Source organism: Vulpes vulpes, chromosome 14, assembly GCF_048418805.1.
Source record: "Vulpes vulpes isolate BD-2025 chromosome 14, VulVul3, whole genome shotgun sequence".
Classification (NCBI taxonomy): Eukaryota; Metazoa; Chordata; class Mammalia; order Carnivora; family Canidae; genus Vulpes; species Vulpes vulpes.
In genome coordinates this window covers 14,880,553-14,899,002 of record NC_132793.1, presented here as the reverse complement: position 1 = coordinate 14,899,002, position 18,450 = coordinate 14,880,553, and the positions used below count along the sequence as shown (strand labels likewise).

The window sequence follows — 18,450 nt, the reverse complement described above, 5'->3', positions numbered from 1 at the left end:
AAGCTTTTCTACTATTCCTGGAAATAGTTTAGCTTTACCCTGTTATTTTGGAGAGAATGTTCTCTGTGATTCTCACTCAAGCTCCAGTTCTTCCTAATGACTAGATCCTTCCAATGAGAAAGTAAGATAGTAAATGACCTCTGTGTTATATACTTCTGGACATCCATGTTCTAAAGGGCACCCTTTCCAAGGTAAAACTTAACTCAGAGGAGGAATATGGGGCCCATAGCCTGATGACAAGCTTTAAGAACCAATCATGGGGAAGGACTCCATTGAACCACATCACAGAAGGGTGACAACCTGTCCAGCAAGAAAAAAGTCTCTCTTACTCTTTTTAGAGATTTTATTTATTTATTCATGAGAGACACAGGGAGAGGCAGAGACATAGGCAGAGGGAGAATCAGGCTCCCTGCAGGGGGCCTGATGTGGGACTCAATCCCAGGATCCCAAGATCATGCCCTGAACCAAAGGCAGACACTCAACCACTGAGCTACCCAGGTGCCCCTCTCTTTTCTTTTTCTTTCTTTCTTTCTTTCTTTCTTTCTTTCTTTCTTTCTTTCTTTTGAGAGAGAGAGAAAGAGAGAGCAAGCAGAGGGGAGAGGGAGAAAGAGAATCTTAAGCAGGCTCCATACCCAGCACATAGCCCAAGGCAAGGCTCAATCTCACGACCCTGAGATCATGACCTGAGCTGAAATAAAGAGTCAGATGCTCAACTGATTGAGCCACCCAGGCACACAAAGATAAAAGTTCTCTTGTGCTCATACAGACTTCTAGGCTCAAAGTTCTCTCCAGGTGCCATCCTTGATATATCCATTAGAGGTTATAGCCACAAATTCAACTCTGATTATTTTGAGCAGAAATTCATTTTTTAAGAATTTGGGTAGTTCACAGGATCACCAGCAGGACTGGAAAATAAGACTAGGAAAACGGCTGGGAACAAGGAAGGCTGTGAAGTCGGGGCCACAGTCAATAGAACACTGAACACTTGCACCATCTTGCCCCATCAATGCCATCACCATCATCCCTGCCACTACTACTCCCAGAAATAGGATAAGGCTATCTATTGCCACTGTTGCCATCAGAATAAATCCCCCATTGGCCTTGCTTCTTTGCTTACTAGCTTCTAGTTCAATGTTCAATGTGGGAGTGTCCGATTGGCTGAGCCCAAGACAAGTGTCTACTTCCTAGCTACAAGAGAGGCTGGGAGAGTGTATAGCTACTAACTACCAACTGTGTCTCAGCTGCAAGTCCATACCTTTCTTTGTGATGCTTCCAGTGGGACTCTGCAAACTATGTTTTCCCTCATTCTTTTGCCAGTTGCTTCTAGTTAGACTCTGCATGGGAGACACTGAGAAGAAAGTGTAAATGAAGCAAGTGAAATGAAGAAAGAAGGGGTTTCCTTCCTATTTCTGGTTCTTATCAGCATCTCTCCAGTAGCAAAACACAGTTCTACCTCCAGCCTCCAGGTCCTTTTGGCACTTTTCAAGCAAAATGCATTGCACTTCCTCAGAAATACCAGCACCAGCTGGCTGCATATCTCGATCCAGTAGACCCATCACCAGGCTCCCCTCAGAGGTCTGAATGCCAGCCACAGTGGATTTTATGTTATTATTTTATTTTTAAAAATATTTTATTTACTTATGAGAGAGAGAGAGAGAGAGAGAGAGAGAGAGAGAGAGAGAGAGAGAGAGGCAGAGACACAGGCAGAAGGAGAAGCAAGGCTCCATGCAGGGATCCCAACATGGGACTCTATCCCGGGTCTCCAGGATCATGCCCTGGGCTGAAGGCGGCACTAAACTACTGAGCCACCCAGGCTGCCCGCCACAGTGAATTTTAGAAAACTGAGTGCCAGCCACACAGCCTCTACCTACCTGTCCTGCCAGAGGTGTGAGCACCAGCTGTTCCTGGGCCCCTTCTATGAACTCCTAGGTCTGAAAACCCCAAAGATTTTATTCTCTCAAATTTAGGAGTGATGAGTGCACCCCCATCCCCACCAATGCTCATATAACCAATTCTCAGTATTAAATCCTCTGTGTTTGAAATACGAGTGCATTTCTGTGTCCTTTACTGAATTTTTTTAAATAATAAATTTATTTTTTATTGGTGTTCAATTTGCCAACATACAGAATAACACCCAGTGCTCATCCCGTCAAGTGCCTCCCTCAGTGCCTACCACCCAGTCACCCACCCCGCCCTCCTCCCCTTCCACCACCCCTAGTTAGTTTCCCAGAGTTAGGAGTCTTGCATGTTCTGTCTCCCTTTCTGATATTTCCTACCCATTTCTTCTCCCTTCCCCTCTATTCCCTTTCACTATTATTTATATTCCCCAAATGAATGAGACCATCTAATGTTTGTCCTTCTCCGATTGACTTATTTCATTCAGCATAATACCCTCCAGTTCCATTCACGTCGAAGCAAATGGTGGGTATTTGTCGTTTCTAATGGCTGAGTAATATTACATTGTATACATAAACCACATCTTTATCCATTCATCTTTCGATGGACACCGAGGCTACTTCCACAGTTTGTCTGTTGTGGACATTGCTGCTAGAAACATCAGGGTTCAGGTGTCCTGGCGTTTCATTGCATCTGTATCTTTGGGGTAAATCCCCAGCAGTACAGTTGCTGGGTCGTAGGGCAGATCTATTTTTAACTCTTTGAGGAACCTCCACACAGTTTTCCTGAATCTTGACTGATAGAGAGGCTGGCTCTTTCAGCTTTTAGAAGTGGAATGCTGGTTTTATTTAATAACAAAACTCTGGCAGAGACTTCTTCAACTGTAGGAATGGGATTAAGATAGTGAATATTGACAAACCAACTGACAGCCATTATATACATCTGATTTCCAACTGGGCTGTGGAATCTGACAACACCTTGCTAACCCTTCAAGCCTGGATTTTAGCTCTAGTTTTGCTAGGTTTTCTGTGTGATCTAGGATGAATCTATTTCTTACTAGAAGTTTCTATTTCTACATGGGTTTTTAAAAAGGAGGGTGATTGGGGCTGTGGAACTCAACATTCCCTGAGTTTCCAAACCATCCTCACCTTCCTCTGGGCATTTCTGGCTCTTGAAGATAGCTTCAAGGAGGAAATAAGGAGAGAAAAGATGGAGTCCTGGATCTGCATAACACCATGAATAACACTTGAAGATCCCTCTTGAAGTGTCCTCTGGGTTCTAATGGGCAGAATAATGAGCAAATGGTTGATAACAAAGAAACACAACATCTTCCACTGAGGTCCGTGTAAAGCAGAGAGTTCCCTGTGCTAAACTCCTATGACTCTAAGTTCATTCCTAAGGACAGCAGGTGAGCAGACTCTATAAATGGCAAGGCACACTATGGCCATTTCCAAGGACCACTCTGACTCAAGGGCCTTCTAGGACAGAATGATTTTGTTCCAGTCATTCATGTATGTCAACATTAATCAAGGACTGAGAGGTACCAATGGGACAGACAAGCATCAGGTGCTTATCAGATTTGGCTGGGTTCCTGAGCTGCTATAGTTCCTCGATTGAGAAGTACTCTTTGACATTATTAATCCATCACCTTCATCTTATGCATAGGAGACTGAGGTCCTGAGGTAATCATCCCTCCATCCTACCCTGTCCCAACAAGGTCATACATTCAACCCAGGGCAAAGTTGGGATTTATATTTGGATATATTTATTCCCAGATAAGTGCTCTTCCCACAGGATGCAAACCAGTTTTGACTTTTTGCAAATTTGGTCTGGATCACAAAGATGCACAAAGACAGGCTTCCCCAGAGAACAGACTCTCACAGATTTGTGGAGGCAAGAGCCAGATAAATTAAGGAGATGTAAACACGGGCCACTTGGATAGATGGTCCTCTGTAAAACTGCCAGACGAGTAGGACTTTGGGGTCTTCTGCACAACCTTTCCCTGATCCTCCCCAGACACCAATAGACTACTTAATCCTTGGTTTTTCCCCCCACTGATGGGTTGGTCCTTAAATATCATCCAATCCACAGGTTCTGAAACTTTAAAATCACTTGGAAGTACTTGTTAAAAATGCATATTTATGGGATCTAGAGGACCCATATTTTATTTTTATTTTGTTGTTGTTTTGTTTTTATTTCATAATAACAAACTTAACTCTACAACTCAGCTAGACTTGGAGGGGAGTAAGAAAACATGGAACCCATTGAACTGCAATGAGAGCACAAATATTATGGGATATTTCAAGAAGATGGGGGCGAGAAGGTGCTCTCTTCAGAAGGTGGTCTGGTCTTGCTGGACTTGCCGTTCTTGGACTCAAAGTGCTCCATGGCTTCCACAATATTCATGATCTCTTTGACCTTGCCAAAGACCATATGCTTGCTATCCAACCACTGAACCTTAGCAGTGCAGGTGAAAAGCTGGGAACTATTTGTGTTGGGTCCAGCATTTGCCATGCACAAGATACCAGGACCATGTGCTTCAGGATGAAATTCTCATCATCAAATTTCTCCCCACAGATGGACTTGCCACCAGTGCCATTATGGCAGGTGACATCACCACCCTGGCACATAAATCCCAGAATAATCTTGTGAGAGCAGGAAACTTTAAAACTAAATCCTTTCTCCCCAGTGCTCAGAGCACAGAAATTCTCTGCTGTCTTTGGAACTTTGTCTGCAAACAGCTGGAAGGAGACCAAGGGTTCGCCATCCACAGACATGTTGAAGAACACGGTGAGATTGACTGTGGCTAGGTGGAAAGGCTGCTCCAGGGCAGTGGCATCTGCAATTCCTTGAGGACCTGTATTTTAGACAGCCTCTCCCCACCCTAAGTGACTCTAATGTAGGTGTTTGCTAACAGCATTTTCAGAAATATTCATTAGTTTAACTAGCCCGTTTTAAAGAAAAAGAAACAAAGACATGGAGAGGAAAGGAATTACTCAATAGTAAGTGGATCACAGACTTTCATTAGAGCCTCTTGATCCAAGTTATATCAGACAATGAACTCATTTGAAAGTTACATCCATTTGTCATGGATGCAGTCTTAAGCAACTGACTCTTGGTTTTGGCTCAGGTTGTGATCTCATGGTCCTGAGATCCAGCCCTTTGTATCAGACTCAGCATGGAGTCTGCTTGAGATTCTCTCTCTCTCTCTCTCTGTCCCTCTGGCTTGTTCTCTCTCTCTCTCTCTCTCTCTCTCTCTCTCTCTTTCTCTCTCTCTCTCAAATCAATCAATCAATCAATCTTAAAAAAAGATACATCCAGGTTTTGGTGTGCTGTGGTAGTCAAGCCTCCTGCTGTGGGGCTCCTTCCTGAAGCCTGGCACCTTCTTATCTTGCCCAGTCCTTTGGGGACCCCTTTCTCCATCCTCCTGACTTCCTAACGCTTTTCCTTTCCCCCATGCCTCCAGTCCTTGCCTCTCCTCTTCCTTCCACTTCTTTCTCATCTGTTCCAATTACCTACCTATAGCTGTGAAAAAATTCCCAGAACATTTTCTATTTCTCACCATTTTGTGGGTGAGAATTTGGAGGGAATGAGCTCAGTGGTTCTCTCCTGAGGTCTTCACCCACTTTCAGTTGGATGTCTGCTGGGGCCACAGTCATCTGAAGCTCTGCTCAATTGGAAGCTCATTCATGTGGCTGGGAAATGACACAGGCTCTTGGGTAGATCTTGTCTGGGGCTGTTAACCAGAGTGCATGCTTGGGCCTCTCCAATATGGTTGTCTTGGAGTGACTGGACCTCTTCCATGGTAGCTGCCTCACACACACCCCCAAACAAGCATCCTAAGAGGATCAGGTGCACTTCGTCTGGCCTTAACCCTGGAAATCACACAGTATCATCTGGTTTTACTCTACTGGTCAAAGCAGTTCCACAGTGTGCCAAGATTCAAATGGAGGGGGCATGGACTCCATGGACTCTACCTCTAGACTGAAGTGCTTGAAAGAATTGCAGATCCCTTCTTTTAAACTGTGCCATCATTATCTTTCCTTCCTCCATCCTTCCTCTTTTCTCCCTTCCTCTGTCACTCTTCTTTGCTACCCCATCTCCTCCTTTCATGCTTCTCCCGAGGCATCTTCTATTTTGTAGTGTCTGTGCTGGACTCTGGAAGTGTATCCTTTTTTTAAAAGATTTTATTTATTTATTCACGAGAGACACATAGAGAGAGTCAGAGACACAGGCAGAGGGAGAATCAGACTCCTCACAGGGAAACCGGTGTGGGACTCGATTCCGGAACTGGGATTACACCCTGAGCCAAAGGCAGACACTCAGCAGCTGAGCCACCCAGGCATCGCCTGGAAGTGTATCCTTTATTGAAAGCCCAGAAAACAAGCTCATAGCCTTTTCAGATATGGAGCTTCATGAAATTGATGGAGTTCAAGCTTCATGGTCCCTCACTTGTGCAAACCCAGTTCTATTCTTAAGCATTTTATGGCAATTTTACCGGACCATAGCATCACCAGAGTTCCCAACTTGCAGGATTTCTATACCTCTTTCTTTCTTTCTTTTGGTGTCACTGGAAGACCCAATGGTTTCCTTGTTCTGCAAACATTCCACAGAGGGAGTAGATGCGAATTATTCATTCTCAGAGATATCAGACCTATAGAACACTTTATTAGGGAAACTGGAGGCTTCCAAAGTATACACAGGTATGCTGAGAGTTGAAGAGATAGGGTCAGACATTGAGAAAGGGTTAAAGGATGAAGGGCATTGTGTTTGAAGAGAAGGTGACCTGGAGGAAAGGGAGTAAGCAAATTCTGAGGTTCAGTTTTTTTTGGAACAGGCAATGTTTTGGCAGCTGAGATTTGGCCAGAGTAAGCCAATATGAAGCATCAGTCAGGCACATGTGAAGAGAACCTTGGATTATGAGCCAAATTCTGAAGGTTGTTCCAGTTCTCTTTATCCTACCGAGGGAGATGGTGACTCTGCAAGATAGCAGAATAAAAAAGGATGAGATGATTGGGCCTTACTCACCTCAGGAACCAAATGCTGTAGTTAATGGAACAAAAGAGATGGGATCATTTTTATATCTTTTCACAGGAAGATAAAACAGAAGTGGAGTGACTTTTAGGGCTCATAGGGTACTTGTGTGCTCTGGTTTTTCCAGTCAAGTCCCAGTTTACACCTGTTGTCCCAATGTAGTAATTCATGGCATCCCCTTTCACTCTCAAAAGTTTCTTGGTTTGGTCAATAAAGCATGTGGTTGCCCTGGTTCTAATCACCTTAAAAAGGAAAATGAAGAGACTGGGTGATGGTGCATGGCACCAACACTGGGCTGGTTCACTGGGCCTTTTTCTTCTTTTTTTAATAATAAATTTATTTTTTATTGATGTTCAATTTGCCAACATACAGAACAACACCCAGTGCTCATCCCGTCAAGAGCCCCCCTCAGTGCCCGCCACCCAGTCACCCACACCCCCGCCCTCCTCCCCTTCCACCACCCCTAGTTCGTTTCCCAGAGTTAGGAGTCTTCCATATTCTGTCTCCCTTTCTGATATTTCCTACCCATTTCTTCTCCCTTCCCCTCTATTCCCTTTCACTATTATTTATATTCCACTGGGCCTTTTTCTGACATAGTCTTGGACATTACACCCCTTCTGCTTCCTCATTCTGCACCCTTTATCCATCTCATACTTGCCAACTTCCCTTTGGCTACTGCTCCTCATCTTACCTTCTCTTTTCCAAAGCATCCTCTATCGACCCCTCTGAAAGGTGCATTCTTACCTTGTGATTGGACTTGTTCTATTTGCCCCAGGCCTGCCAACTTCCTGGAATGGGCCCGCCAACACCCAGATCTCCCACTGGTGCAGGTGAGCATGGAAGACGGGACCCCTGGGACTTACATGTATCTGGGCAGATGGCCCTGCAGACAGCTTCAGTTTGGAAGTTGTTATTGTTCCCACTGCAACCACCATAGTTGAATCTGAGGCAGCGTTTGTATTCCTTATTGTACCACCAGCGTGGAATGCGGGCCAGGCAGAGGCCCACATTCATTGGCAAAGTGCATATGTCTGCAAGAAGATGGCAGAGCAGTACTGCTTGGGTGCCTGCCTTGCTAGAGAGTATTCCAGGCATGTGCAAAGGCTTGGAAGAATGAAAGAGCATGATATTTTTAGAACAGCATGGATGTGCTAAAAAAATATTGTGCTGTTACACTTCTCCACACTTTTGCACATGCTTGGAGAGTCCACCCCTCTCTTGCTTACTAGGTACATTTCTATTCATTCTTCAAAACACTCCCCCCCACATCAGACTCTTCTGTGATCTCTCTCCTGGCTCCATTCTTCACTGTTTGCTTTTCTTTACTGCTTTTCAATATTGCCTACACATTGATCACTTCCACGTAATTGTAATTATTTATTCATATTTTCTGACTTCTCCATCAGAAAGTGAGGTTTGCACATTACATCATCTTGGTATACTAGTTCCTAGCAGATAATCTGGCACTGAGAGGTTGCTTCAGGAATGTACACAGTACAAAATCAAATATATCCTGAACTTCGAGAAATACTTAATGAGCAACTGTTTTTTTTAAGTTTTTATTTATTTATTCATGAGAGACACAGAGACAGAGAGAGAGAGAGACAGACAGACAGAGACACAGGCAGAGGGAGAAGCAGGCTCCATGCAGGGAGCCCGGCGTAGGACTCGATCCCGGGTCCCCAGGATCACGCCCTGGGCTGAAGGCAGGTGCTAAACCACTGAGACACCCAGGTATCCCCCTGAGCAACTGTTTTGTGCACAGTACTATGAGGTACAAATAGAGTTGTTTAGAACCTCACAGTCTGAAGCACAACAATGACAGTTTTTAATTAAAACTCTTTGCACTTGACATATATTGACATATAACCTTAGGAGGTAGGTCCTCTTATTGTCTTCATTTTGCAGATGAGGAAACTGAAGCTCAGAGAGACAAAGTAACTTCCCTAAGGTCACAAAGATGGCAAGGGATTTGAACATAGATATTCTGTTGCTCTTAGAATTAAGACCAGATCCCTTACTCTGGCTGGCAAGACTCTGCCTCATCAGAACCCTGCCTACCTAGCATGGTCTCACCCTCCTGATACTTCTCTCTCTCATCATGGGCATACTTGCTCTCTAGTCTCTGAAATTTCTAGGCCTGAACATGCTGTCCCTGAACACAGGGACTTTGCACATGTGTGCATTTCCTGTGACTGGAAATTTTTCCCTCCAATTTTTGCCTACTTACCACCAATCTTTCAGATCTTAAATCATAGATCTCTTTTCCAGGAAAACCTGACCTGCCTCCCCTGGCCTATATTGAGCAAGCAGAGCCCATCATGTGTGTAAGCGGCACCAGTAAATATTTGTTGAATGGATGAATGAATGAATGGTCCTTGATGGTCCTCTTTAAAGTTCAATCATATGGGCACAGAAGGAAGAGTGGAAGAGTAAAAAAGTGGTTAGAGAAGGAATCCTGGATTTATATGACAGAGAAGCCTGGTGGGGGGCAGGGGAGAATGCCAGGAAATAGAAATTGTATCCTTGTTTCTTATAGCTATCGTATCACCTGATGCCATTTGATGTTTGATGGGACTTCAGTGAGAACTTGGCATCTCAGAGGATCCCAGAAGAATAGCCAAGAGACCATGTGGTCTAATGCCTACATCTTTCTTACAGATGGGGGAAACTAAGGTCCATAAAGCAAAAACTGTTATTCACATCACATACCTGAATAGGGGCAGAAAATGAAATAAACTCCACCCCATTCCAGCGCTGCTATGATTTGGGTTAAGTAAAAGATGCACCCAGATTCTTGGTCAGAGACCAGCCATCAGGAAATCAGGGGGGAGGGGTCGAACACTGCCAGTGTAGATGGGCAGAAAGTGGGGGCCAGGAGGGAGGGCACTGGATACTTCAGGGGTTTTTGTGTTACCTTCCTTGAGGTCTAAACATTTCTTTGAACAGTTAAAATTGCAGCACGTCATCTTCTCAGGGCAGCTTTTACTCCTCGAGCATTGGTCGATTTCTCTGTAACGGCATGGTATTCTGGTACGGGGACACTTGACTGAGGAATGGGAAAAAAGGAAGAAGCCAGGCAAGAACCCTCCATTGACAGGCCCAACACATCACTGCAGAGTTAGAGAAGGCTTTTCGCTTCATCGTCCACAGAAGTAGAGACCTTCAGAGAGCTCAGGATTTTCACACCACTGGCCCCACTCTCAACCCCATAACAACTCCTCATCTATTCACTAAACACAACCCTACTCTCACCCACACCACCCGTAAGGTTTTAGGGAGAAGGATGCTCTCCTCTAGGACTACTCTGGTCATTGGATTTCCTATATTTGGATGTTCCCTGGGTGGGGGTAAAAGGGCTGTAGCTCCTCTAGGTGACTGAGATCTCCATTCGTGGAGTCAGGTAGCTGGGCTTTTGAATTCTCTGCAACCCTTGGTATGGCAGGCACCATTTTTGGACCTTGATTCTTTCATTTGCCTGAAAAGTTATTTGGAGGACTAGTTGACAAATCTTGGAGGCCTTGTAAGGCGGCCTGGGGCATATTACTAATAACTGGTATTAAAGAGATACTATGAGCTTGTCCTCTTTTCCTTAATTCTCATGGCACTTCTATGGGTGAATCCTACCAATATCCACATTTTATAAAACAGAGGAATCTGGAGCACAGGGAGGTTATGTGAACTTCCCCAAGGTCACACAGCCACCAAAAAGTGGAGCCTGGATTTGAACCTGCAATGTATGGCTTCACTGCTGAGTGCTCAGTGTATTTTAACTGCTACTTATGGGAACCTTCATATCTCAGCATTCCAAGGGATTTCCAGAGACCATTCTTTACTCCACAGGCAAGGACTCTCTGGGGGTTTGGGTGTGGGGAGACTTTTGGGGGCTGCAACTGGAAAATTTGAAGCTGCTAAGGGTGGTGCTAGGGTGAGGGACCTTTCTTGCAGGAAAGGCCCACAAGGTCCCAGCATCTTTAGTCCATCTCATGAGCTCCGGGTCTAGGCACCTCCAGAAGGAATCCCTCTCATAATGACAGCGGGGAGTCTGTTGCCATAAACTCGGGTTCCTGTACTCACACAGTGCATCTTATCAGGAGGAAGGGGCCTGAGAGATGGACTGTGAATATCTCCCCTTTCTCCCACACAGGACCCCAGGTTGAGTAGGGGAAGCTTTCCTCATCTGTAGAATTCTTCCCAGAAACTTCCTCCCTCCCAGCAACTTCCATGTCTCCGCTGGGAGGATCTGGTCCCCAGTACTTACTGGCAAGTAACCCCTCAACCAGCTCAGGTTCCTGGACTCCCCCCAAGAGGATGAAGAGTGCCAGGACTGACAGAAGTCCCAAAAGCCCCATGTTAAGAGCTACTGGCCTGGCTGATGGCACCAAAATTAAGAACTGCTCCTCAGTAGCTCCTGCTTCTGAACTTTGGCTTCCCTGGAGCAAAAGCCACATATCACTGGAGACAAGCCAGCTACACTCCCTCTGCTGGGGAACATCAAGTCCCGGAGGTCATCAGTGGGTGTATCTGGAACCCACAGCACTAACCCTGGGGGAAAGGGATTTTGACAGGCAGCTTCTACTCCTCAGCTCTCTGAGGCTCTCTGGCTCTCTGGTAGCCAGGAGGAGGGAATAAAGCTTGTCTGGGACTTCTAGACTCCCTTGAAGAAAGGGATGTCCAATTTCATTTTCCATTTTCCAGGGGGAAGTTTAGAGATCAAGAATATGCTAGTTCTTGAGATGCCTGGGTGGCTCGGTTGATAAAGCATTTGCCTTTGGCTGAGGTTGTGATCCTGAGGTTCTGGGATCAAGCCCCATGACATCGGACTCCCTGCTCACTGGGGAGCCTGCTTCTCCTTCTTCCTCTGCTCTTCTCTTCCCCATTCATGTTCTCTCTCTCTCTCTCTCAAATAACTAAATAAAATCTTAAAAGAAAAGAATATTCCAGTTCCCTCTTTCCAATCTTACCCTTCTCCTGATATGTTTTTGTCTGCTTCTTTTTCTCACACTGTTTATTTTTCTTCTCTCTATGCCTTTTCCTTTTACTCTGTCCCTTGCCTTTTTCTCTTTTCCTGTGAGTCTCCCTCTGAGTCTCTTTCTCCCTGCCCTTTGTTTCCCTTCTTTCTCCTTTTTGTTTTCTTTGGGCCACTCCTTTCTCTTAACCATTGCCAAAAAGAAAAGGTATTGCCATAAGGAGCTTTTGGGGGAGGAGACAGGTTGATCCCAGGTTAAGCCAAATCTTCAGAGAGTATATGTTGAGATCATGGTGCTTTGAAAGCAAGAGAGGATGCCAGAGCTAACAGAGAGCCTCTGTCATTGTGTGCAATTTGGAATGTATGATGCAGGAGGAAATGATAAATATCAGTTACAACCTCAGAAACAGAAGCCATAGGCCATGAGGATCCTTCCTTGAACTTTTCAACTTAAGGTTTGAAGCAGAAATATGACATGTTCTTGGCTCACCTTTGATTTCACCTGCAGCTGCAGGAGACAGATCTAGTGAACTTTTTTGTTCTAATCCATTTTTTAAAGTGAAGTGGAGTTCACATCAGAGAAGATTAACCATTTTTAAGTGGACAGATTAGAGGCTTCTTAGTACCATCACAATGTTGCATAATCACCACTTTTTTTTTTAATCACTCCAGAAGAAAACTTTAGGATAGGAGCACTGGGCTGGCTCAGTTGGAAGACCATGACTCTTGATCGCAGGAGCTTGAGCTCCACATCTGATATAGATGTTACTTAAAAAAATAAAACTCTTTTTTAAAAAAGGACTACCTATTAGTAGTCACTATTTCCCCCAGCCTAATCCTGCCCCTGGCAACCAGTAACAAGTAACTTTCTATTTCTATAGACTTACCTTTTCTGGATATCTCATATAAATAGAATCATACAGCATATCATCTTTCATGTCTGGCTTTTTTTTTTTTTTTGCATAGCCTAATGCTTTTGAGGTTCATTCACATTGTAGCCTATATAAGCGCTTTGCTCCTTGTTATGGCTGAATAGTATCCAGTGCACAGTAATAACTTCCCACTTCTAGTGTCAGAGTCTCTACTTCTATGCTATGGGTTTTCTCTGGCTCCCTGACAGCTTGCTCAGCTTGCATGAGGAACAATTTAGAAGAGCAAGGGGTTTAATACACCCCGACATCTGGGGGGGGGTGGGAATTAGGGAATAAATGCCTCAGCTGCTCCATCACGGAGATGAATGTAGACATTTGGACATATGTTTTACAGGGTTCTTTAGAAGGTCCCCAGGGGGAGTAAGCTGCAGTTTGTCCCCATCAAAACAGCTCACAATCGACTCTTCTCTTGCCTGTATCACTCCCCCCTCCCCCATCCTGTGTGTTTGGAGAGATGTCCCAAGTAAACTCCTTTATCCATGTCCTTGTCCTAGGATTGGTTTCTGGGGGATTCAAACTAAGGCAATGCCTGTAGACCCTTGTCCTAAAAGGGTCTTATAATTTTTAAGAAACAGAGGAGAATAACAATGTCTTTGATGCTCTCAGCTCTCGAGGTTCTGACTGTTTTCACTCCCTTTAATGGTGTCACAATAGCCTCAATGATCCTTTACTCTATGCAAGATGTAATGTACCAAACAATGTGAATTATTCAGCCTCAGAGGCATGGGACTAAACAGAATCTTAATTGGGGAAAACTGGGGGCTCTAGACATCGGACATAAAGGAAAGAAGCATAGGGATGGGATCAAAAGAGAATTATACCATGTTTGAAAAGAGGCTGAGATAGGGAAAGAGGAATGCAGAAACCAAGGTTCTGTTTGGGGGAAGACCTGGGGCCTTGGAATGTAGACTAGAACAGTGGAACCCAACGTGGAGAATCATCCAGGTGCATGGACACAACCTTAGATCACAAGCCACCTCCTGGTGGTTGTTCAGGTGCATCCTTATGCACTGAGGAATAGGAATCCGGCAAGAATGTAGGATGGGACCCACTAAGCATCTTGGGCTCAGCTTATCTTCAGTGTGAGTCTTGAAGTTATGTTTGTGCTTCTTTGCACAGGAGGTTAAAACAAAGTGGATTTTCTTTGGGGGAGCTATAGCTTTCCTCCTTGCAGGAGAAACGAGATATGGTCGGGATAGAGTGCTGGCAACCCAGCACTAGGCTGGATGTCCTGTGACCTCTCTGGAGCTGGTCTCTGGGATTTTACCCTGTCTGCACCCTTCCTCCACCTCTCATACTTGCCAGCTTTGATTCATGACCACATCCCTTCCCAAACTCAGTTCCCAGAATGCCACTGTCCAACCCTCAGCCAGGTGCATGCTTACCTCCCAGGTAAAGCTGGCTCTGTCAGCACTTGGCCTGCCAAGGTTGTGGCCATGCCTGAATAAAGCAGTCACACACAAACTTGCTGGCAGGGCCCTACTGAGGATGGAATGCCCCCGGGACTCACAATTGCTGGGGCACATGTTCTGGCACATGGCTTTGGACTGAAAGTTGTTGTTTCCTTTGCATCCACCATAGATGAACCTGGAGCAGGCATTCTTCTCCTTATCATACCACCAACGACAAAAAAAAAAGCCATGCAGGGGCCAGTTTCTTTGGGCATGGTGCATATGTCTGTAGGGAGACCCCAGACTTTAGTAATATGAGTGCCCCCCCAAGAAAGCAGTTGATATTGCTCCCCCCCCCCTGGAAATCACTGGACATGGAACTGAGCAGGCTCCTTTCCCCTTATCACATTTCAGAGCCCAGCTCCACTGACATGTGGTGCACATTGTAGGCCCCCAGAGCAGACTTGTTTGGGTGTCTGCACCCCTGGAGAATGTCTATCTCCTCTGTTCTTCTTGGTCACTGTCCTTTATTGTCTTCTCCGAGGAGACTGGTTTCAAGGATCTGCTCCCAATTCAGTGTGTGCACATTGATTTCCTGTGTTACCTGTCTCGTCCTTGACTTCCTCTTGTGGAAAATGGAAATGCAAAATCCCACACTGCTAGTAGCACAAGGCTGTGAAGCTCCTAGCACAATGCCTGGCAGAGAGTAGCTGCTCAGGAAATACATCCTGAGTGGATAAAAGATATGGAAGTAGCTTGAAAATGACAAAATATAATAAGCTATTTACTCTGTGCTCCAAACTGTGCTGGGAAGACAGCATTGGGATGATGGCGAGTAAAGGGCAATTAAGGCAGGGAAGCCAGAGGCTATTCTTTTAGATGGTCAAGTCAAGCACCTTTCATCCTGCAGTTAGCTTCAGTCCTGTGATGAGTTGAGTTGTGTCTCTCCCTACTCACCCCACTCCCATTCATATGTTGAAGTTCTAAACCTCAATCCTTCAGAATGAGATCCTATTTGGAAATAGAGTTGTGGCAGGCATAATTAGTTAGGAGGAGTAATACTGGAGTAGAATGCATCCCTAATCCAATATGATTCGTCTCCTTATAGAAAGCGGAACTTGGACACACACACACAAACACACACATAAACACACACATACACACACAGAGGGAGAGAGAGAGAAAGAGAGAGAGAGAGAGAGAGAACATCATGAGAAGCTGAAGGCAAAAGTCTATAAGCATGGGACTGCCAAGATTGTCAGCACACCACCAGAAGTTAGGGGAGAGGCAGGGAACAGATAGATGCTCACAACCTGAGAAAGAACCTTCCTTGCCAACACTTGACCTTGGACTTGTAGTCTGAGGAACTGTGAGACAATACATTTCTGTTGTTTAAGCCACTCAGTTTGTGGTCTTTTGTTATAGCAGCCCTAGCAAATGAATGCAGATCTGAACTAAATTCTGAGCTTCTCAAGGGAAAACTTCTAGCTCACTTCTATGCCAGTCTCTTGAAACCTTGGTGTCTTCTGCTTAGGTTATTGGGATAGCTTGGAACTGATCTTCTTGTCCCTGGCCCTGGCCCCTCCAATCAGTCCTTTGTGCTGCCCACCAGAAGGAAGGACCTAATGGAACTGAAACAAAGCTGATGACATCATTCCACAGCTAAGGCCTTGAATTCATGGCCAAGTCTTTCCGTGATTCACAGGCTCTTTGTAGACTGGAGCCTGCTTGTGGTTCTTTCTACCCCTCTCCCCACCACAGTACCATTTGAGGTACATGCTCTGCAATATTCACACCATTTGTTATCCCACACATCCACATCTTTTGCTCTGCATTCCCTCTGCCCACCCTGCTGCTGTTCATTAGCGGCACTCCCACCTCTCCCTTTAAAACCTCAAACATCAGCTCCTCTGTGATGTCACTGACTCCATCTATACCCCATACCCCACAGGCACCTGGACCAATCCTGCATTGTTCTACCATGCTTCTGATTTCATGTGCGTTATTGTGGCTGGTTTACATCCTTTATCTCCTCCATGAGGTTGTGGGCTTCCAAGGGAGCAGAGATTGTGTCTAATTTCTACCCACTCTGCTCCATTGTCAAGTCCTGCTTACTTTACCTCCTAGACACCTTTCAAACTCGCCTCATTCCTCTCCATCCCCTCAATTCCTCTCTGGTTCAAGCTACCACATCCTATATTCCTGAAGTTCTCAAAGATACTCTGTTCCTTCTTTGTAGGCATCGTTAAAACCTGATCATGTCACAGTCCACCTCAGTGGACTCATTTGCTCTTGGGATCAAAGTGAGATACTAGCCTCTGGTCTGGAGTAGTTGGAGGTTTCCTGGTTCTAAGTTGCACTTCAATAAGGAGAAAGGCAGCACATCTGCAGCAAAAAACTGGTAAATACCAATAGCTTAGTTATGACATACAGCAAAAATGTGCCGGTAATAGCCACCAGGGGACTCAAAAATTAACAAGTACAAACAAACAAAAAAGAAAATAATGAGTTAAAAGCAACCATGAGACTGCTGGTACAATCCTACAGTCATCTTCCGTTTGGGGAAACTGAGGTCCAGGCAGGATGAAGATACTTCCTAATGTTAACATAATATCAGGGGCAGTGATGGCTCTAAATTGCAGGTCACCCCAACCCAGCAATCTTGCTCAGAGACCAGCCCTTAGCAAAACAAGGATGATGCCACCTAGGTGGGCAGAAGATGAGAAGGTGGGCAAGGTGGATGGTTATTCTGAGGCTCAGAATAATACCTTGATTGAGGTCTAAACATTTTTTTCCACAGCTGAATACACAACACTACTTGTTGTCATGTAGACATTGTCTGTCCTTCGCACATTCATCCCTTTCTTTGAATTCACATTTCTCTTGGATTCTGGGGCCTCTCCCTAGGGAAAGGACAGTTTTACAACCATGAATGATGGAGGGCACAGAGTCCACTCTTCCCCCAACGTGAGGCAATTCTGGGGAGTCAGGGAAGTTTGCTTTGTCTTTGCTCATCCACCAAGAGACCTTTCTTCAGGGTGTCTCATCTATTTCCCAGCACTGTCTATGCTACCCTCCCTTCTGACACCCCTTATTCTCTACCTTCTTACCCCACCCCTAGTTCCACCCCCTAGCCTCATCCCCTCTAAGGCAGGATTTCTCAACCTTGTCACTAGTGCCTGATCATTAGTTATGGGAGGGGAAGAGCTGTCCTGTGCACTGTAGGATGTTTAGCAGCGCTTTAGCCCTCTACCCACTGTACACCAATAGCACTCCCCAGTTTAAAAACTAAAAATATCTCCTGACATTGCACATGTCCCCTGGAAGGCAAAATGGCCCCACTGAAAGTCATTGGTCTGAGGTAATTTGGTCATTTTGGCCTGGTTGAGAAGTCAGTGTTTGGGAGTTCTTTCTGGGGGGCACTATTGCACAGTGATTAATATCGCTTACTCTGACTTCAGAGAGTTGGGTTTTTAAATTCTAGCCCTTGGATTACCACTCACCTATCTGAACCATGGTTTCATCACTTGTAAAATCATTTTAGCCTCAAGAGTCTTTGAGGAAGAAATGAGACAAAGTGTGTAGGGACGTCTGGGTGGCTCAGCGTTTGAGCATCTGCCTTTGGCTCATGGCCTGATCCCGGGATCTGGGATCAAGTCCCGCATTGGGCTCCTTGTGGGGAGCCTGCTTCTCCCTCTGCCTATGTCTCTGCCCCGCTCTCTGTCTTTCATGAATAAATAAATAAAACCTTTAAAAAATTTTAAAAAGTGTGTAAAGTTCTAATCATAGCAACTGATGCATAGCAGTGTTAACTAACATTTGTCAACTGTTTGCCATAAGCCAAGAGCTTTTCTGTGCATTTAAATCATACCTTGTTCAGTTTTACTGACATCCCCATTTTGCAGAGGAGGAGATACAGCACATGGAATTTAAGCATCATGCCCGAGGTCATGGATACTGAGTGGTGGAACCAGAATGTGGATCTCTCAAACTTCTGACTTTCTAAATGTTCAGTAAATGGCAGCAATAATCATTATTACTATGAGGTCATGGATTCTTACTGCAGTTCAAAGAACCTTCTGGATACTGTCTTTTATCCTTAAGGTAAGGCACCCCTGGGGTTGCAGGAATGGTTTATAATACTCTGCAGTATTATATTGCATTTGAAAGAATCAGGACTTGCTAGGGATAATATCCTGAGAAAGGGGGCTGTTTCTGTTGTGGGGTG

General features: G+C 45.0%; 1 long non-coding RNA gene and 1 pseudogene across 1 annotated transcript in view; one reads left to right on the top strand and one right to left on the bottom strand.

Annotated features, from left to right (window-relative positions):
* The window catches only part of LOC140595348 (uncharacterized), a 45,735-nt gene that overhangs the window by 23,784 nt on the left and 3,501 nt on the right, over positions 1 to 18,450 (top strand). Inside the window, exon 2 of the long non-coding RNA XR_011996890.1 lies at positions 18,128 to 18,326. This is a non-coding gene — a long non-coding RNA (uncharacterized lncRNA). The remainder of the gene's footprint in view (positions 1 to 18,127; positions 18,327 to 18,450) is intronic.
* LOC112919898 (peptidyl-prolyl cis-trans isomerase A pseudogene) lies at positions 4,198 to 11,282 on the bottom strand (annotated as a pseudogene).